The sequence below is a fragment of the Cupressus sempervirens genome, chromosome 5, assembly GCF_028749045.1.
Source record: "Cupressus sempervirens isolate cs-2001-9-10 chromosome 5, ASM2874904v1, whole genome shotgun sequence".
NCBI classification, from domain to species: Eukaryota; Viridiplantae; Streptophyta; class Pinopsida; order Cupressales; family Cupressaceae; genus Cupressus; species Cupressus sempervirens.
Genome location: NC_143122.1, coordinates 134731826 through 134754922, shown reverse-complemented (window position 1 = coordinate 134754922; position 23097 = coordinate 134731826). Strand labels below are relative to the sequence as shown.

The window sequence follows — 23097 nt, the reverse complement described above, 5'->3', positions numbered from 1 at the left end:
GGTGCATAGGGATATAGAGTGCTTGGAGAACTTTTTGGAAATCTCAACAGTTTGTTAATTAGAGTCTCGGATCAAAGTTATGCCTCCTAGAAGTCGGACTATTGTTTTTAGATTATTCTAATTTTACACCAACTTCTAATGTGATTTATGGAACCTTTCATTTTGGCAATGGATTCCAAATGGAATATTATAGAATGTATTCCTAACCCTAAACCTAATTAGGGTTTATTTTAGAAAAAAATTGGCATTGTAAAGGAAATTCTTGGTGGAGTTTGGGAGAAGGTACTAGAGAAAGATTTTCTCCAAATTTAGATAGCATTGTAAGCCCATAGGGCATGTCTTAGAGTCTATTTTGTCAGTGTACTAAATGTAACAATAGACCACTTCTGATAATAATATTTCCCTTTTCTTGTTGTGTTCATTTTGGTCTTGGGTTGTGCCCCCATCACACTTGTATGATGAACTTTGGGCAGATCGTACTACTAAGAAGAGAGCAATAGGGCTATCTCTCTTTGAAATCCTATATGGTACCAAAGTAGTTTTCCCCCTTCCTTTGGAATTATCGACTTTGAAGTTACAGAATGCTATTGAAAACCATGAATTTAAAGATGCTCTTGAAAAGAGAATATTATATTTGACCAAACTGGAAGAGGAAAGAGAAGTGGTTTTAGATAGGATATAGGAACATCATTCCCAAGTTAAAAAGTTATTTGATAAGAAAGCTAAATAGAGGGTCTTCTAGGAAATTGATCTTGTCTTACTTTGGGACAAGCATAGAGAGCCAAAAGGTCTACATGGAAAGTTTGACTCCTTAAGGAGAGGCCTATTCTAGATTAAAGAGGTATGTGTACAAAATTCCTTCATCTTATCATATCTCAGTGGTACTTAGTTTCCCTTTCCTTACACTGGGCAACATTTGAAGCATTGTCATCAGTAAGGTGTGCAGTTTTCTTCTTTGTACATATCTTAGTTAGGAGTTTTTTGTTGTGCCTTCCTTTCTTTTTTTTTTGGTTGTGTTCCCAATTTTGTTGTGCTTAGTCCCTTTTCCGTAGATTTATCTCCTTTTTCGGTGACTCTATAGCCCTTGTGATAAAATACTACTCTCTTAACTCTAGGTTCATTTACCATCCTACACAGTTCTTGTCCCCAAATAGAGTTAGTTATTGTAGACACCTAAATTTGATTACACTGCTTTGGTAATCCTATTTACTTATCTCTGAAGGCATCATTAATTAAATTCTTGTTTAATTAATCTTTTTCCATCCCCTAGCTAATTAATTTAATTAATCATCTATAGTCCTAATTGATAAATCAAATAACCTATTATTTATCAATTAAATCCTTTTCTTCTATGTAATTTCAAAATCCCCATTTATCAAATAAATCTATTTGATAAATAAAACCCTCAAATCTAATAAACCCCTAACTTATCCCTAAACCCTCTTTTTAGCCTAATCCACCCCATCCACCCATACTAACCAAGCTTAGCTACTAACTCACCCACCTTCATTAAATGCCATCCACTTGCAAATCTCTAACAAGCCTAATCTAATCCTAAACCCAAGCCTAATCCCCCCCCTAACCTTGTCACATTCCCTAAGCAAGCTTAAGACTTTCCTAAGCCAAGCAAAGTCAATAATCTCAACTCCTTCCAAAATATCCCAACCACCAAGCCATGAATGCTCTTGCAAAGGCCATAAAGACTCTTACAAGCCATTATGAAGGGTCTTTATGAAGATATTATCTCTTGAGCCTCCTTTGTTGATTCATCCATCCCCTTGCCTCCATCCACTCACCCTGTGACATGTGTCACTCTCTAGTTGGTGCTAAACAAGCACAATCCATGTGCTCCCCTTTGAGTGCATCCTAGCCCTCCTTAACCATATCTCCAACCTTGCATCTTAGCCCTCAAACCCTCAAGCCCTTAGCCTATAAATTGAATCCCCTCCCAAGCCATTTCATCACAACTTTTAAGCCAAAGTTATAATGCTAGTTTGAGAACCAAAAGCCATCAACCATACCCTTATAATGCCAAATTGAGAGCTCACAAAGCTACCAATTTTCCATTTACTCATCCCCACCATTGAAGCATAGTTTGAGCATCTTGAGCATACATCACAATCCTTAGACTCATCTACCAAGCAAAGAGCTAAATCCTATTGGGAGAGTTCATTCATTCGGCTCATATTTTCAATTAGGGTTTCCTCTTTAGTCTCCCATTTATGTTATGGTATTTTAGTTTGTAAATGCTTTTGATTTCTTAATTTAGTGTTTCTAACATACTAATATAGCATATACATTTTGGCACGCCCGGTGGGACCCCACTATGGGTCATTTAATCATCTATTTCTATCTATATGTTGTTTTTTCTAATAATCTAATGGTTTTTGTTGTTTAAGTGAATTGTAGGGTGTTTCACTTATTTTTGCAGGTTGAAGAGCGCACTTGGGAAGAAGACATACCCTCAAAAATTTGAAAATAACTAAAAATTTTTAAAAAAATTGAAAAAATCTGTGCATTTCTCTTCTGTTCGCGCAGTGTCATCTCCGCAAATCAGCGTCTCTGTAGATTGCCATCTGCGCTTGGTGAACTGTCGTCTCTGCAACCTCGACTGTCGTCTTCACAAATTGGTGTCTATGCCTACAAACTGTCATCTCTACAAGCTACTCTGTCATCTTTGCTGCTAGAGACTCTGTCATCTTCGCCACCGCCTCTAGTCTTCTATCGTCTCCGCCACCGCCAACCTAAACTATCATCTCCGTAGATCAGCATCTCCACAGTTTAGCATCTTCACCCAGTTTCTTATTTTTTGCGCTGCCAAACTGAACTGTCGTCTCTGCCTCTTTCTTTGTCGTCTGCACAGATCGACGTCTCTGCAGATCAACATCTCCGCAGTTTGGTGTCTCCACCTGATGAACTGTCATCTCCGCCTATCTTTATTGCATTTATGTTTTAACATCTTTATTTCTACACTTTGTAGTTTAAAAAAAAAAAAAACAAAAAAAAAAATCAAAATTTGACTTTTAGTGGTTCCATAGGATTTAGACCATTCTAAGCATTTTTACGCCTAGGAAAAACAACAAAAAAAGTTTTAAATTTTTTTTCCATAGTTAAGCTTTCATTTTGAAAGATTTTGAGTGATTAATCAATTTGCTTTTTTTTGTCTTATTGCAGGTTGGAGCAACAAATTTAATCATATTTTTTAGGTTTTTCGTGGAATGAACTTGAATGGTTAAACACATTTTTCTTTGAATGTATGTTCTTCAAAACACACTCTTGAATGCCATAGATAAAAATCAATTTTCCTTGAATGCATGATTAAAACAACAAATCTAATCTTGAATGCAAAAGATCAACTAACCATTGCAATATCTCACACTTCAATTTTTGGTGCATTAAAAAGAACAAACAAATCTCTTTTTTGCATGCAACTTAGGCAAAGTTACTTTTTGAACACTTAAGAAATTTTTTAAGTTAAAAACAAATCAACAAAAATCAAATTTAGTAGTTTCTTCATTGGACTCACCCTCTTTAATCACTCATCAATTTAACCATTGGTTGCAATCTCAGCACCATCTATGAGGATGGGTCCACCTAAGAGAGTGTTAAGTGTTCCATAATTAGATTCTACTTAATTTGCTTTTTGAGGGTTTGTCTTAAACTTATAAGATTTTTTCAATGTCCAAAAATCTAGATTAAATCGATCACACTTCAAGTTTGGGCACTAAAATTGAACAACTATTGACGTGGAGGGCCTCTGGGCGTGCACTTGACAATCGAGTTTCACACATCTTTGTTTTGGGTTTAAAATGAACAAACACTAAATCTTGAATGCCTTAAAGAAAATTAATCGATACATGACATGGAGGGCCTCCAGGCGTGTAGGTTTACTTTCTTGTCGACCCTAACTCTTCTTCTTATTCGCATTCTTCGATCAATTTTTCTTTGTTGGCGCATTTCAAAGTTGGAATTGAACATTGTCTCTTAAACATGAGTGCTTGCAAAGTCTAGATCAGAAAACTTAAGCGTCAGTTGGAAAAGAATTCTGTCTTTTAGCCCAAGATCATCCAAGTCTTCTCTCCCCTTGTCATCTTTCGAGGCCATCTTGGGTGCATAAGATTAGGATCCAAAATCTTGTTTAAGTTTTAGGAGGCCTGCTTGGAGATTTCATCACCCCTTGGGATGACCTCAACTCCAGCGTTCTGGTGGAGTATAAAGATCGGGAGGTGAATCGAAAGATACCTCTCTTGGAATCAAGATTTTGTCACTCGGCCTAAGCCTCAAGGAACTTTATACCCTTGAGAAGTGAAAGAGGAGAAGTGGGTTACCGCTCCTCTTGGCTGTGTGACATTGTTTTGGTTTCATCTACGGATTTGGGCCTCACGTACCTTGGGTATATCGAGGACTCCCTAGCTAAACCAACTGTCAGCCTTGTAGACAACCATCTAGGATGTTAATGTGTTTGAAGTGACTGATCAAAACATTTGTAAAATATACACACTCCTTGGCGCAAGTATCACATTCTGAGAATCAAAAACTTCTATCTAGTTGTTCCTATCTATTGCTTGTTTTATTTTTTGAATGAATGTTTGCCAAACTTGGTCAATCCTAGCTTAGGGAACACTTACCGTAGTCACTGCCTATTCCAGAAGTTGAACAAGTTGAAGAAAAACAATCGAGATCTCTCAAAACCAAGAAAATTCAGGAATTGATGTCAGAGCAACCCAAACCCAAACATAAGTTTTACAAAGTCAAACTCAAACCATCTCAGGCATACCAAGAACTTTCAGCCAAGAGAAAGGAACTAACACCAAGCCCTCGAATTGCCAAACTCCAAAAAGTAGAGGACAAAGCTGCTGACAAAGCCCTTCAAGATGCCTGGTTAGATCGCACCATCCAACTTAACCAACATCCAGGAGTTAATAATGCTTATGCCTTACCAACTAGGCATGACTTCTATGATTAGATCCCCTTGTTTCTCCACATCTTCTTGCATAAGTTTCACTTTAGAGTCATCCTTGTAGGTAAGCCAACCATCCTTAGTCATCCCCTTAAGAATTTTAGCTCATCCATCTCATTTAGAACCAAACCATCTAGCCAGCAATCCAAAAATATTCACATCCAAGCCTTCAAAATTGTTGTCACTTTGCCAAAAGTTTACCATTCCTAAATCCACCAATCTCACCAAGGTTATCCCTTTGACAGAGCTTTGTCTAGGGTAATCTAGCTTTGTCACTTGTTATCCCTCATCACCTTGAGCTAAAGGTTGGGATCCACAAGTGGTCAATCTTGTGTTCTTCCTAAAGGATCATCAGTCTATCCTTAAGTTGACACAATCACCACCAAGCTTGCACATAGGAAAGTAGACCTTTCATAATTTGGCAACATATCTTTGAAGTTAGAATCCTCAACCCAATCCTCCTTAGGTTTTGTCATACAGCTTTGCCTCAACCTAGGAAATCATTTGCATAGAAAAGCCTTCCCCTTTTGCATCCATCAACATTGTTGCATCTCATCCCTAGGAACATTTTGCATTTTCATGCCACCCATCACTCGTTTAGCCAAGAAGAAGAAGGAAACAATGGAGCCCTATCATTTGGATCAAACTGCTTCACTCCCCTTGAGCACCCAACCATCCTTCAGCCCAAAGAACACTATACCATCACCTACTGACATTGAAGCTTTCATGAACCAACCAAGAAATTGGTGAATGTCATTATAGACAAGAACAAAGAAACAATCATGGCTAACTTTCGAAGGGACAATATAGGAGCCATCAACTTTGGAAGACCTCCTCCCTTATCAGATCCATCTCACCCGTTGTTTGGACAACTCCCACCACCCATAGGCTCTTATGATTCAAATTATCCTCAATATGTGCCAAAAGAAGAGCCTCAACCCACCCCATATGATCCAACAGACCCAAACATACCAGCCTCCACTCAAGTTGAAATCTCCCTTTTGCAAACCAATCTAGCCACCACCACTCCACCATTGGTCCATACCACTCCATCCCAAAATTCCTTCACCCAAAACACCTCATCATTCACTCCCTTCACTATTGCTGCTACTGCTCTCCAACCCAGACTTCCAAATCCACCCATCTCCCAAATCAGTGCTAGTATCTTTGGCCAACCTCGGCAATACACAACTAGGATGCCACCCATGGGGCCAAGTAATCAACCTTTTATCACCCCCAGCCTATTTACCTCCGCTCAGAACATAATTCCATCATTTCCACTAGGTCCTTGGAGCTCAATGCCATCAGCCACAAATCCACAAGCTACTACCTTCACTCCACAAAGCTATCACACCCCACAAGCTACTACCAATGTTCTGCCAAGCTCTCAAGTGACCCAAGCTCCTGCCACCAGTTTACCAAGCTTTCAAATCCATCCACCAAGCTATCAAACCCCATCAGTTTCATTCCCAAGATTTCAATTCCCACTACCTCCACCACCAACCAGTCCATTACCTCCTATTACCAACTATTTTTCTATGCCACTTCTAGGAGGAAATCCACCACCACCAACTACCAATTACTTGGCCTCTTTTCCCATGCAGATACCTTCCGAAATGGGGGTACAACCCACATATAATGGTCAAAATCCTCAAATCCAAAGTCAAGTTCCACAAGCTCCCTGATCCTTTCCCGAAGCTTCACACCCATCTTATACCTTACCTCCATAAAGCAATCCATTTATCCTACAGCCAACTTATGTTCCTCAATCCCAACCTCAAATCCAATATCAACAGCAAGCCTCACAACACATGCAGCAATATGTGCCACCTCCACCACATCAACCCATCATCCACCATTCAGTTGCCCAAGCCATGTACAATCCCTACCAGCCCATACCTCAAAGCCATCCATATTCCATTGCCCCATCTAGCACATACCTACCTCAGGGCACTCCTACATTGGGGGTGCCCCAACCATCACCCATTAATTTAGAATCGAAAGCCATGAAGATAGCTTTGAAGAACATCCAAGAGGGAAATGATCCAAAAACCTTCAAATTTGAGAATGTGTGTCCTTACCCATTTGACAAAGCCATTACTATGACTCCATTCCCCAAGCATTTTGAGACACCCAAGTTTGACAAATTCAGAGGAAAAGGAGACCTTGCCACACATATGAAAGAATTTTATATGCACTGCTAAGAAGTGGCATACAATGATGTCTCCCTCTTGTGTCTCTTTCCCAAAAGCTTGGCCAGACCAACTCTTGAATGGTTTTATAGAATACCATATGGCACAATTAAAAACTTTGCTGAATTGTCAGAGGCATTTGTAGCCCGATATGCCCATCTTGTTGAAACAGAGCTATTAGTAGTGGATCTTGTCCACACTAAAAAAAAAGGTGGAGAAAGCCTTCTTGAATATCTACAAAAATGGAAAACCCTTACCACCCGCATATCTTGCACCTTGCCAGAGCGCCATTTGGTGAAAATGTTTATTGATAATGCCCATCCTAGCTTGGCTCATCACATGACCATGAACTATTTGCAGACCTACAAAGACATCAAAGAGAAAGGAATGATCCTTGAGAAAGGACTCATTAAAGATGGTGTGGTCAAGATTTACAAGGAAGCCAACCAAAATCAATCACATTCCAATGACAAGTCTAGGTATTGGAACAAAAACAAGCACGTTACAACAGATGGTGTCACTAACACCAAACATGTGAATATTGTTGGTCCTTCTCAAAACCAGTCCAACCCACCATATCAACCAAAAAATCAGCAAGCTATCAACTATCAACAACAGAATAACCAAAGCTATCAAAACCATAATCCAAGGCCCAACTTCCAAGGGTCTAGCAATCAAGCTAATGCCATCAATGTAGCTGCAGGACAAAAGCCTAGATTCCAACCTGCACCTAGAAATTATACACCCCTTGGTGAGCCTTTGGATGTCATTTTTGAGAAATTAGTCAAGGAAAACCTCATCAAATTTCCTCCTACCCAGAAAATTGACCCAAGCCAATCCAAAGCTGCATGGTACAAAGACAATGAGTACTGCAAATTTCATAGGGTAAAAGGTCACACTACCCTCAGATGCATGAAACTGAAAGTTTATGTGCAGTACCTCATTGATCGGAAAGAAATCACCATTGGTGCTCAAACCTCTCCCAATGCAGGCTTACAGATCTATCAAAATGCTTTTCCTCCTCACAACAACCAAAATCCTGGAAAAGCACCTATCCAAGCCAACAACAACAACACCAACAACTGCCGGCCAAACCAAAAACATGGGAAGAACAATGACCACACTTCATCCTATATAGACTATGGTAGCCTCATAGGTTGTATATCCGAGAAAGAGCCTTCTGTCAATGTTATCAATATCCAAGGACCAAATAATGAGTGTGCAGTCACCACTCGAAGAGTGCAATTTAACATCGCAGGCCCACCAGTTTCACTAGCACCATCAGCTCCATCAAAAAGCCAGTACAATATCTTGGAACACCTTGGGAACATGCCAGCCCAAATCTCAATTTTAGACCTTCTTCGCACCAGTGCTGTGTACAAGAACCTCCTTGATAGTGCTCTTATAGAATCTTGTCTCCCTTCAAATATCAATGCTACTAATTTTTTGTAATCTTGTTGGAGACCTATCCTCCTCATGTGCCCTATCTTTCAAACCCACCGACATACCCGTGGTCGAGCCAAATCACACCCTTCTACTTCGCATAGCCATCATGGTATCCAATTTTTCCATGAAAAGATTAATGATAGATAATGGATCAGCCTTGAATATTTGCACCCTAAAATTCATAAAACAAGCTGGGTATACTGAGGCAGATATCATCAATGAGGTTATCACCATCAAAACTTATGACAACTTGGAAAGAGCCACAAAAGGAACTATTTTGCTACCAATCAAGGTTGGGCCAGTCATCCAAGACACACTCTGCCATGTTATTGATCTAAACCTACCATTTAACATCCTCCTCGGTCACCCATGGATTCATGCTATGAAAGCCATTCCATCCACTTACCATCAGTGTGTCAAATTTTTGCATCAGGGCACTGAGGTAACCATCCATGCTGATCCAAAACCCTTTGCTTACTGCAATGTGGTTGAAGCTTCATATGTAAACCATTGCCCTAGAATTGATATCGGCACAGCCATTGCCAGCTCATCCCACACTTTTAATGACCCAGAAACCATCCTTGCCTCCACCCTATCTACCGTGAAGATCAATAACAAAGGATGTGGAGAGTATAGTATGTCAAATGCATTTTCTATCAAGGCACTCCCACTTGATCCACATGCCCATGGACAACCAACATATCACAAAGCTAAGTAGATTCCACCTCCTTGATATAAACAATTTGGCCCAACAACCTTTGTATCCTCGAAAATCCCTCTTCATGAGGAGCTCACTCCAGATATCAACAATTGGTTACATAAGGATGCACCTCAAAGAAATCAAGCACGCCTTGATCACTTCAGCAAAAAGCATCCCCAAGAACATAAGCTCATCATTGACAAATGGAACTATCAAGGTGGTGGTCTAGGACCAGAAGAAAAAGGCATGCAGTGCCCCATCAATGCACACAAGTGGGAATCGAAGTCAGGTCTTGGCTTTGGCATACCCACCACTGGGGGTACCAATGAGAACGGTCACACCTTTTAAAACATTCACCACTACCTTGTCAAAACCAAAGACATTCCTGAGGAAGTTGAAAAGAGAGCCTATGATGATATCCCAGACCAAATCTCCCTCAGAGACTCTATTCTCCAAGAACTATCCATCCACCTCATTGACCTACCACTCGCCCATCCACAACTCATAGATTGGGACCAACCAAGCATCATACACATTGATGAGTTCACATCAGAGGAAGCACTTCTAAGATTCATGGGAGCTGAAACACCTCACAAGAAAACAAAGCCAAATTCTGCCTATATCTATAAGCTAGATCCCAAGGGGTATTTTGGAGAAAATCCCCAACCTAGTTCTGATACACTCAAAACTAGAACTAAGGTGAATTTGAGACTAGCTAAGGTAGCGAAGGGAACCCCTCAGCAAGAAAATCCAGAGTCACAAGAAGAACATGAGGATTTAGCATTGCCTCCTCAAGATAATCAACCAGAGGTATCTTCTATTCTAATTGAGGATACTAGAGAAGTCAACATCGGTTCTTCAGAGATCCCCAAACTTGTTCATATTGTTGCATCCCTATCACAAGACCAAGTTGATCTCCTCTTTGAGGTCTTATGAGAGAATATTGGCTGATTTTCATGGTCATATCAGGACATGCCAGGGCTTGATCCAAAGCTTGTAGTTCATCATCTTGCAGTCGATCCAAAGATCAAGCCCGTCAGACAAAAGCTTACAAAAATGCACCCCAAGGTGGCATTACTGGTCAAAGTTGAATTAGAAAGAATGTTAGTTACTAAGGTTATTCGAACTATCAACTACTTAGAGTGGATCTCCAACATGGTCCCCATCACTAAGCGTTCTGATGACATCAGAATCTGCACTGATTTCAGAGATCTTAACAAAGCTTGTCCAAAAGATGATTTTCCCTTACCCAACATAGATATGATTGTAGACCTTACAGCTGGACATGAAATTTTGTCCCTCATGGATGGATTTTTTGGGTATAATCAAATCAAGATTGCAGAAGAGGATCAGCATAAAATAGCATTCACTACCCCTTGGGGAACCTTTTGCTACAACATGATGCCTTTTGGCCTAAAGAATGCTGGGGCTACCTATCAAAGAGCTATGATAGCCATTTTTCATGATCTCATTCATAGAATTTTGGAGGATTATGTGGATGATATCATGGTCAAATCTCATACCTTCATGGATCATCTTGCTGACCTAGAGAATATCTTTGATAGGTTAGCCAAATATCATCTCATGTTGAATCCCAAGAAGTGTGTCTTTGGGGTCACATTTGGAGGGCTTCTAGGTTTTATAGTTTATAAACGAGGTATAGAGATCGACCCCAAGAAGGTCAAGGCTATCTTCGACATGCCTCCTCCCCAAACACTGTGACAGCTTCACTCTCTTCAAGGAAAGCTTCAATCTGTTTGGCACTTCATCTCCTAGCTTGCAAATAAGTGTACACCATTTTCACATTTACTAAAGAAGGATGAGAACTTCAAGTGGGATCCTTTATGTCAGTGTAGCTTCAATCAGATCAAGCAGTATCTCACCAATCCCCCTATCTTGGTTCCACCCCTGGTCGTCCCCTGATTTTATACATATCAGCAATGTCTACTCCTCTAGGGGCACTTCTAGCACAGCTCGATGACTACGGTAGAGAAAGAGCCATCTACTACATCAGTAGAACCCTAGTTGGTTATGAACTCAATTATACTCCTATGGAAAAAGCTTGTTTGGCAGTTGTTTTCTCAACTCAAAAGCTTTGCCACTACATGCTAAGTCATACCATCCAACTAGTCTCCAAGATCGACCCTCTCAAGTATATGCTCTCAGGAATAGCACTTACAGGCCATTTGGCCAAATGGGTTACGCTCCTTAGTGAATTTCACATCCAGTATGTGGACAGAAAGGAAATCAAAGGGAAAGCTATAGCAAATCACCTAGCTGATGCACCTCTAATAGATGCATATCCTTTGATCACAAAATTTCCAGATGAGCATATCTGTCTAATTGAAGAATAGGCCCCATGGAAAATTTATTTTGATGGCTCATACACATCTCATGGATCAGGGGCAGGAATATTGTTGGTCACACCTCAAGGGGATTACATTCCAAAAGCTTTCAAGCTACAATTCCCTAGCACCAACAATATAGCTGAATATGAGGCCTTCATAGCAGGATTAAAGATAGCTGTAGGATGGAATATTATTGAGTTACAAATCTTTGGTGATTCTTAGCTCATCATCAAGTAAGCCCTAAATGAATATCAAACCAAAGATGAAAAGCTATTACCCTACATAGAGCTAGTTGATCAGCTAACCTAGCATTTTACAAAGCTTCAGTTTACACAAGTGCCTCGAATACATAACAAAGCAGCAGATGCTATGACTACTATCGGCTCACTCTTGGAAATTCCCCAAGTAGCTACACAGTATGAGTTTTTAGTCAAGCAACTCCTCACACTCGCCTATGCGAATGAGGATTCAAACTATGTTTGTATCTTGGTTGGTCCCTAATCCCCTTGGTACCATGAGATTCACGCTTACCATAATGATGGTATCATATCCCCTCACCTCACACGTACCCAATGCTAGAACCTCATCCAAAAATCATCCCGCTATGTTATCATAGCCAATACCCTATATTGTCAGGGTTATCACGATACTCTCTCTCGATGTTTAGACAAAAATGAGGCCACGATGGTGTTAAAAGAAGTACATTTCAGACCTTGTGGTGCCCACACGAGTGGTATTGTCCTAGCGCAAAAAATCCTTAGAGCAGGCTACTATTGGCCTACCATTGAAGAAGACTCCTGTGACTTTGTCAGAAAGTGTCTCCCATGTCAGCAACACGCAAATCTTGTGCATGCTCCAGCACAGGATCTATAGCCTATTGCACCACCTTGGCCTTTTGCTTGTTCGGGCCTTGATCTAGTTGGAACACTCACACCCCTCTCATCTGATGGACATAAATGGATAATAACAACTATAGACTATTTCACTAAATGGGTGGAAGCAGTCCCCCTAGTCTCAGCTATAGGAGTTTAGGTCTCCAAGTTCATCTTGTACCACATTGTTTACCGCTTCAGCATCCCATCCACCATCTTCACTGACCACGGAGGTAACTTTGAAAATCTCAACATGGAAGAATTATGCACTTCCCTCCACATCCATCACTGCCTTTCTAGCCCATATTTCCCACAAGGCAATGGCCAGGTAGAGGCAACTAATAAAACCCTCCTCAAAATCCTAAAGAAAGTTGTCAATGATTCCAGTCGCGATTGGCACCTACAAATAAATCCAGTCCTATGGGCCTATCGAACCTCCTTTCGTACATCCATTGGCACAACTCCATACTCCCTAGTCTATGGTGCCGAAGTGGTACTACCTATAGAGGTTGAACTTCCCTCCTTGTGCATCTCTTTGCAAGGGCAAATATCAAATGAAGAATATAGAGTAGCTCGGCTCACCCAGCTAGATCTCTTAGATGAGAAGTGACAACAAGCCTATGATCATCTCACAGTCTATCAAAATCATCTCAAAAAGAATTTCAACAAGAAGGTGCTTCCATGACACTTTTAGCCAGGTGACATGGTCCTCAAAGAAAACATGAAAGTCCAAGCAAATCGAGAAAAGAAAGGCAAGTTTGAACCTACATGGCTTGGTCCTTATGTTGTCATTGCATCCTTTGGCTCTAGAGCCTATCAGCTATCTACACCAGAAGGAGAAATCTTGAATGATCCTAATAACATCATTCATGTCAAGAAGTTCTATGCTTGAAGATCCTTGGTATACCCAGCTTTTGAAAAATACAAAAAAAAAAAATAGTAAAGAGAAATAAGCATCCAATGGTGAAAACTTGGCAATTCAAGCGCCTTGGATAGGTACCTTGGTAAAAACCTGGTAATTTAGGTGCCTTGTGTACTAAGACTAATCCATTATCTATCACTATCCTATCCCTCATCCATCCGCCCACCATCCCATAACACACTTGCTTGTTCCTTTGGTGTTCCAACCAAATATCCAAAATCTGATGAAGCTTGTAAATACCTCCTATACAGCTTGTAAATCTTGTGCCTCAGCTTGTAAATCTTGTACCTCAGCTTGTAAATCTTGTATCCCCCCTTGTATCATAGCTTGTATATCCAAATCTTCTCCAAAGCTTGTACCATATTCCACCTTTTATTATATACCAAAGTTTGTATCCTAGTTTTTATCCCATCACATGCACACAAACAATCCCATTTTCACTTAAGCTTTTCGCAAACCATCTACCTATCTGCCTATCAACTATTGCAGACATCCCACCCTTCACAAACATTTCCATCTCACAAAACCCAAACATGAACAACCCTTGTACATTTGTAACATATCTTGGTCCATCAACTTGTACATCCTCTTTATCTTAGTACCATTGTATCTATCCAGCTTGCGTGTCAGTTCCTCCTTGATCAACATCTTGCACATATCACACAACCCTTGGTTAGCTATTCCAATGCATCCTTTAGCTAGATCTCCTGTCACCAAAGTGTTATCCCTCTTAGTTCAGCTTGCCAGATGCATCACTCATCTAGATCCATCAGCTTAGGTGCTCTCTGATAGATCCTTGTAGGATATAGCTTTCCTCATGTCTGATCTTGGTCTATTAATACCTCATCCTACCCATCTCATTGGAAAACGGTTCTCTTTTGAATTTTTTCTTTCTTTTGATTTGGAATCTTCCCTTTTGGGTCTTGAAGTATCTTTTCCAAACAATCTTTTTGTTCCCTCCTCAAAGGTGCCTTGATCTTCCATATCATGGTATACTGCGAATGGGGCAATCTAGGTGTAAGGTCTTGATCAAGTCTTTTTTTTGTTTTTCTTTTCTGCTTGTGGGATACCCAGTGTCGGTTCCACTCTGATTCTTTCGAGATTCATGTGTGATGCTGGGACAATCCTTGCCTGTTTGTTTTGAGTCAGTCCGTCAATCCTCTGGACAGTTGGTGAAAAGGCCTTGATGTTCTTTGTAACCTTGGCAATTAACCAACAATCCTATAGAAAATCTAGTGCTCAACTACATGGTGGTACTTCTCTTTGAAGTATCCCCCTACTCAAAAGGCTTCAATGGATTCCCTTCATCTCCATTATCCCCCATCCATCTCCAGCATCTGTCGCTCCTCCCCCAACTTATGCATCAGTATCTCTTTGAATCACTCCTCACCTTTAGCTTTAGGGATCCACAATCCTAGTCTTAGGGATCTACCAATCCAATCAATCCACCAAGCCTCATCTTTCGAGATCCACAATCCTAGTCCTAGGGATCTAGGAAACCCATCTTCTGCCAATCTGACTCTTTGAAATCTGGTTGCATCAGCTTTATAATCCCCTCATCCATCTCCCTATCCTAGATTCCTTTTATAGCGCTCCGCTCCTTCATCCTCCCCCCAAACTTGAAAGTCTTAAGCTTATTTACTCTTGTGCCTCTGATTTTCCCCTTTATCATTCTCCCATAGTGAGAGTTTAAGCTAATTTAGCCTCTTCTCTTAAGCCACTCTTTGTCCTCCCATCCCGGATTCTTGTATTTTTCAAGAAGCTGTCGAGCCTCATTTTCTCTCCTCGTCGCCTTCTTGAGGGGACATCTCTATGTCTAGTCTCTCCTCTTCTTATTCTAGACTGGGGAAACCTTGTTGCTAAAACATCTTCCTCGTGTCTTCTTCATTCGAAATTCTCTGAAATAGTGTTGTCTCAACACTATGTCAAAGAGGAGCAAAATGTAGACACCTAAATTTGATTACACCGCTTTGGTAATACTATTTAGTTATCTCTAAAGGCATCATTAATTAAATTCTTATTTAATTAATCCTTTGCCATCCCCTAGCTAATTAATTTAATTAATCATCTATAGTCCTAATTGATAAATCAAATAACCTATTATTTATCAATTAAATCCTTTTCTTCTATCTAATTCCAAAATCCCCATTTATCAAATAAATCTATTTGATAAATAAAACCCTCAAATCTAATAAACCCCTAACTTATCCCTAAACCCTCTTTTTAGCCTAATCCACCCCATCCACCCATACTAACCAAGCTTAGCTACTAACTCACCCACCCTCATTAAATGCCATCCACTTGCAAATCTCTAACAAGCCTAATCTAATCCTAAACCCAAGCCTAATCCCCCCCCTAACCTTGTCACATTCCCTAAGCAAGCTTAAGACTTTCCTAAGCCAAGAAAAGTCAACAATCTCAACTCCCTCCAAAATATCTCAACCACCAAGCCATGAATGCTCTTACAAAGGCCATAAAGACTCTTACAAGCCCATTCATTGCTCTTACAAGCCATTATGAAGGGTCTTTATGAAGATATTATCCCTTGAGCCTCCTTTGTTGACTCATCCATCCCTTTGCCTCCATCCACTCACCCTGTGACATGTGTCACTCCCTGGTTGGTGCTAAACAAGCACAATCGATGTGCTCCCCTTTGAATACATCCTAGCCCTCCTTAACCATTTCCCCATCCTTGCATCTTAGCCCTCAAACCCTCAAGCCCTTAGCCTATAAATTGAATCCCCTCCCAAGCCATTTCATGACAACCTTTAAGCCAAAGTTATAATGCTAGTTTGAGTACCAAAAGCCATCAACCATACCCTTATAATGCCAAATTGAGAGCGCACAAAGCTACCAATTTTCCATTTACTCATCCCCACCATTGAAGCATAGTTCGAGCATCTTGAGCATACATCCCAATCCTTAGACTCATCTACCAAGCAAAGAGCTAAATCCTATTGGGAGAGTTCATTCATTTGGCTCATATTTCCAATTGGAGTTTCCTCTTTAGTCTCTCATTTATGTTATGGTATTCTAGTTTGTAAATGCTTTTGATTTCTTAATTTAGTGTTTCTAACATACTAATATAGCATATACAGTTATTACCCAGATAATTTTTTATGAGAGGGTTAACTAAGTTAATCTCAGAGAGAGAGAGAGAGAGAGAGAGAGAGATTATTTTCCACTATTCAAAAATTTCTCTCTCCCCTACTTCAACTTCTAGAAAGAAGTTTGGATTTGCATTTGGATTGCTTTCTCTGCCTCAAATATTTTCTCTCTTCCCATACTACCTCTCTCTACGTACTAAAACTTCTAGAGAGAAGTTCAGGTTTGGGTTGCCTTCTCTCACTAAATCCTTCTCTCTCCACATACTAAAATACTCTCTCACTACATACTCTAACTTTTTTCCCTAATCCTAACATCAAGATTGCAAGAACTCAAACTCCTATATTTTCAAGAAAATAAAATAGGAGTCATAATATAGGGAAAGCAAATGGTTGAAGAAGAAATCATGAACACCAACCTCTATAAGTAGGCATTGGGTATCTTGTATTTGATGGACCATACACATATCCTTTTCAAAATTAGACTTCTAGGCATAACTTCATGGCATATGAACTATTTGCTCTCAATTCAAATGTAGGCATGACCATGCACGTTATATGTTTGACATAATGCACCATTGTTATTCCTGCTATGAGCTATTTTATGGTAGTTGTGAGGATTTGAACCATCGAATGCAGGTAGAAGTCAAAAGAGCTAAGTTTTATCAACCTATGACCATGGACATTGAAGGAATGTAGGCTTCAAATAGAATATCAAAAGGCTACTAATATAATAACTAAAAGTTCACTCACAGGTCTCATTATTGGGGACTAGAAGGATGGAATGGTGAAGTTTTTGGTAAAAGTAGAAAACAAAACTACTTTGAAGTTGAGACCTCAAATTTGATAAAGAAATCTTTGCATTCTTAAGATTTGTGGTTTTGACCAAACTTTGACACGGCACAGGAACATGTTAATTCCAACCATAGATAGGGTGCATGACTTATTGGGCATATCATTTTTTTTCACTTCTCCAACTACAACATTTCATGGAACCATAGACAAGACATGTGTGTTGTTTTGATTGAGGGCCAAATTTATGTGACCTACAACCTTGATGAAGATTAACACACTCATCTGCAGCCCACTCTTTAGCCCACAAAGACATTAATTGGGATTAGAGTTGGTAATTCATCCTTGCAAGATAGTTTCACCACTCCAAGTATTTGGAGGTAGTAAAAATAACTCATGTCAACTATTTGACATAGCCTTCAACTTGTAGGCTTGTACAAGGCATTGAAGCAAGACAAACATACCATTTGTTCCATCACTAAGATTGGTAAAAGATGTATGTTCAGCTTGTCAGTTTTTTGATAGAATGTATTAAAGATCCACCACTCACATTGATGCTAGATTATCTTTTCTATTGCTGATATAAGACAAAACATTAAGACATAGTGAATGAGTGGGTCGACACACCACCTTAAAGAGGTTGATGAAGAACTATTTGAGTGTTGAGCAAGCAAGCCACACAGTAATGCCATGATTTAAAAAGACACTTTAATAGAGTGTGCAGGTTGTGTTTGAGATAATGAGCATCATAGACAATGAATGATTTCCTAGCATCAACTCAAGTTGCTAGTGTGATATCACTAAGCATCATATAGTGGTAAAAATAAATAATGTGAGTTGTCAGGAAACACTTTTAGGAACACTCATATGATATAGAAGATTGTCGATAACCATTTAACCAAATGTCTATGGAGAATATGATAGGTTTTAAATTCTATGCATGAGAGGAATGTTTGAAATCCCCATGAATAGTACCGATATCATGGCAATGACAAGAAAAATTTTGATGCCTTAAGTCAATCAGATCAAAATGGTCTTAGGAAGAGAAGTTTTAAACAAAAGATGGGATGTAAGCAATTCTATACATTCATCAAAGTAATTGAAGCACAATGATCAAATTTTTAGAACCACATTTCAGCATTTTTCACAGTCAAAACTTTGAGATGATACATTGGTAGATGTCAAAGCCAAACCACCAAAACAAGGAGTTTTGTGAGCAATACAATGAGGTCCAAATTCCAAGGTAGAGAGACTCCTGTGATATTAATGAGCATGCTTCTTGAGATATCAGATGCAAAGATGGGACATATTGAAATTGCAAACTTTTGGAAATTGATGAGCAGAGAAGATAAATCACCCCTGGCGCAATGAATGTTGGAAAGTGGTCTAGCCCATGCACGAGGACTCCCACTTGCAGTTCAATGTGTAGAACTAGTTTTAGAATCTATCAAGGCATATGATCTGAATTCCATAGACATCAAGACCTCAAGAGGTAATATCATGTCAAGGCTATATCTAGTGTCCATCTCCATCACATTCAGATAGCTAGTAAGAGAAAAATTCACATCAATATCTAAAAAAGGCGCCCAAGGCTACTTCCATTAGAATTAGAAAACATGTCTAAATGTCATTGCTAGGAGTTGGATGGATCAACCTAGATGAGGATAGTCACAGTTACCAAGAGTGTTATGTAAAAATATCTTTGATGAAGAAATTTATGATATGACAATTCACCTCAATAGAGTGGTGGGAAATCAGATAGCTGAAAATTTTCAGGATTGGATGTTTTTGTACATTAATACCATCACCACTACAAATTTTTTTATAGATTGGGGATAAATAATTAGCAATGCCCCTCATCACTAGTTTATCAAATTCAATGTGAGCCAGGGGTTTTACATGTCCTCGTACCTAATGTACATAACTACTAGTATGAAGTCATGGTCTAGTCTTAATCATTGTGGAGAGTATAACTTAATAGCACAAATTTATAATTATTATCCCCAATTTTAATTAAAAAAAAGAAATGCACACTTCCATAGGGTGAATGATCTCTTTTCTATGCTAATAGCTAGGGATCTAGAGGGAGATATAGGACTTTGAATTTATCCTGAAGTAGCTAATCTTGTCAATACTTATGGTAGCTTCTTCATACAATACCCTCGATTCACTTACATCCATATTGGAGGTTTTCAAGATTGTCCTCTCATGTTGCCTTGTTTTGTAGATGACATGTTGGTGATTTTAGAAGTTTGTAGGCAAACTACTCAAGTAAAAAAAAGTGCAAGAACAAAAGATCAATCCCTTTCTTGATTGGCATTGGCCACTACAATTTTATTTCGTCTTCAAATGCTCAAAATATTGAGTGATCCATGGTGAACATAACTTTGCACTCTTTTCACAGTCACTTTCCATTTGATGGTAGTGGGTATGTTAAAAATAGTTTAGCACTTGGACCTGGCTATCTCCATTTCCCTACAATGGAAGATTATTGGGAAAACTATGAAAATGACTTCAAAGTGAGAAGAAGGGACTAGATAAGATTCATAGTACAACAAATCATTGATTACAAAATGGGATGGGATGTGATAGACATAAAAGAGGATGGGTCAAACTTGATTGATCCATTCTTCTTTGAGTGGATATAGTTGTTAGAATTGCCATATATTAATTGGTCTCTACCAAAATTGAAAGACCTCAAGGAAAGGACCTTCTTTGTGATTCAACGAACTGAAAATTGACTAAAGAATAAAGTTAAAGAAACCATGACTACTAGATCAATTGGAAGAGGCAATGCAAACAAAAATAATAATTCTCAGGAAGGTACATCAATTTCAGCCATTGTATCTTCTATCCCTACTTCGTTTGGTTCTTTACATAGAACACAAGGTGGAGATGATGGTGAAGATATAGATAAAGGAGTTGATCTAACTTCAGCATGTGAACTCAACTTAGTCACCAAGAAGAGGAGATCAAAACCCAAGGAGAAGACTTTTAAACCAATTCAAAAGATGATAGATGAAGCTCCTGTTATGAACACTTTACCATTATTCATTGATGAGATGATTCAATCCATAGCATCTCCTACACACTCATTTTCTATTGAAAGTGCAGAAGCAACTGAAGAGGTGCCAATTGTAGAAAATGTACATACATTGGATTTATCATCTACAGTCCTGTAGGTTCCTTTAGTAATCAACCCATCTACCAGTAGTTCAACATCTTGGTTACAACAAAGTTTAGAGAGAAAGAAGAAAAGGATGATTTGATTGGAAGTTCCAAACCTAGATGTCATAGCTCATTTAGTGCATAAAGGTGCAAAAATGAAGAAGACTAGAATAGATTCTAGACTAGCAGTGAATCCTACCTCAGGAAAGTTATTTGTTGAAATTGCACAATTAGTTACATAGAGAAAGACATAAATGAGGCAAACAAAGTTGATTTCAGTATAAAAAAACTAGATCTAGGCTGGACCACCCATGAGGGAAGAGAATACAATTTTCAAGTGTCAACTACTGTCCTAATAGAGTAGTCAAGGAGAGATAAACAAGCTAAGAATCAACTCAAGTGTCAAGTTTGAGCCCTTTCTTCATGCATTCAATTGATGGTTAGTGATTCCTTTTCGTATCTTGGCTCATCTACAAAAATCACAAGAGATCCCAAGAAAATGTTTGATGAAGAAACCATTCAAGACATAGGAGAATGCCAAACTTATGGTAAGATGGTGAAAGAATGGATAAAAACCATGAAAGGATGAGCATCAAGCCTATTTTAGCAGGTTAAGGTTACATATGCTAAAGCAAATCATATACAACAAAACATTCAAAAAGAGTTAACAATTCTCAAGGAACAACAAACATTCCAGAGAGAAATTGATACTAATTTAGTAGAGATTAAAGGAATGGATAGTGATATAGTCAAATCGTTGAAGTTAGTCACCAATGGAGAAGAAGAGAAAATTGACATATGGATAGAAAACATTAGATGAAAGATTGATAGCATGAACCAAAAATTGGATGAAGGAGAGCAATTCTTAAACTCCCACTAGTTATTGAAAAATAAGGTATTGGGGAATATACCGATGATTGTAGAAGGTATCCCTATTAGCGAACACACTCAAGATCTAGACATATCTTCCATTTTTGAATGCATAGAGGTAGAAATCAAGACCGAACATGGCAGTAAACAAAGTTTAGATGCTAGCATTATGACAAGATTGAGTAGTCTATCAATGGTGTTGGACTCCTATATTCAAAACTTACCAAGTTACATCCTACAGTTGGATGAAGTTAGAAAGAAACATGATCTATGCAAGCTAAAAATGAATAGTTTAATCATCATCAAAAACAAGGCTTTCAGACAAGTCATCAAATCATTCAGAGCATACAAGGAAAGTTTGACTTAGCTACTCATAGCACCTACATATCAAAGAGCAAGCTCTAGAAATATCATTGATCATTGTTGAAAGTTAGAAATGGATATATCTAAAGTTGTCTCAGATTTTTGTTTATATATTTTGTAACAAAAGGTCAACTTTAGAATTAATTTTGGTTATGTTCAATGTCTTAACTTTTTTTAACTATAATTAAGCATTGAAAGTTAGAGTTGGTTATGAACCACCTTGCTAAAGGGTTTACAAACATACAATGAAGTATGCACTCGATAAAGAGATTTACCAAAGATTGTTAGGTCTACCTTGTTAAAGGATTTGATTGTTCCACCTATTAGGATGAAGTAGTAGCTAATCTTTGATCTACAACTTAGTTTGCTGAATGAGATTCCTTTATGTATAAATCACCTAGCTGTGATAGATATAACTTTGTTTCCCCTTATACTACAATGGCCTTTGTAATTTGCTTCTTTTGGCTCTCCTTTGATGGTATTCAATTACATTGCATAGCTTACAAACACTTAGATATGGTACAATTCATTACATATATACCAATCCAATTATACAATTACGAATTCAGCCACAATACAAGTTTACAGAAATATTAAAAATTTGACCTAAATGAAGACACTCGGGTTCTAAAGACTGACTCGGTGAGGTTTTGATACTTGACATCCACTATCAATACTCGACATCATCATGCACTCAGTACTCATAGAAGCTTGGTCCATACTAATCACTTCCAAGTACTCTTGGACTCAATCTACATTGGTGACTCTGCAAATACTGTGAAACTAGACATATACACTAAATTACTTGATTCACATTGTGTGACTCAGTCAATGCTTCCTCTATGATCTTGATGTAAACTAAATCACTTGGTTAACACAAAGTGACTTGGTTAACACTAAATTTGCATCACATCAACTATGAACTTGGTAAGCACTGCACTACTCAGTTTACACTATTAAACTCGACATACACTGAGATGCTCAGTTTACTCTGCTAATCTTCACACTAACTAAAACTGCTTGGCATGCGCTAAAATTTGTTCAAAAGACTCGGTACCAACTATAGGACTTGGTAACAACTGAAATGATTGGTAAACACTATTAACTGTACAATAAGCATGGTAGATACTTACAATCTGAATAAGTATTTTTCACTAATAAGGAACTTGACTAATATGTCAACAATCTCCCCCTTTCGCATTAGTGACAAAAACACTTACTAGCCAAAGCTTAATCAAAAAGTTTCATATATCCTTTATCCATTACCTTGTGATACTAGCTCAATAGAGTATACTATACATATGAATACATTTCCATTGCTACATACAATCTATATACCTATTGTACATGTTGCACACTC

At 38.7% G+C, this 23097-nt stretch overlaps 1 pseudogene; it reads left to right on the top strand.

Annotated features, from left to right (window-relative positions):
* The window catches only part of LOC149554868 (uncharacterized), a 93192-nt pseudogene that overhangs the window by 28382 nt on the left and 41713 nt on the right, over nt 1–23097 (top strand).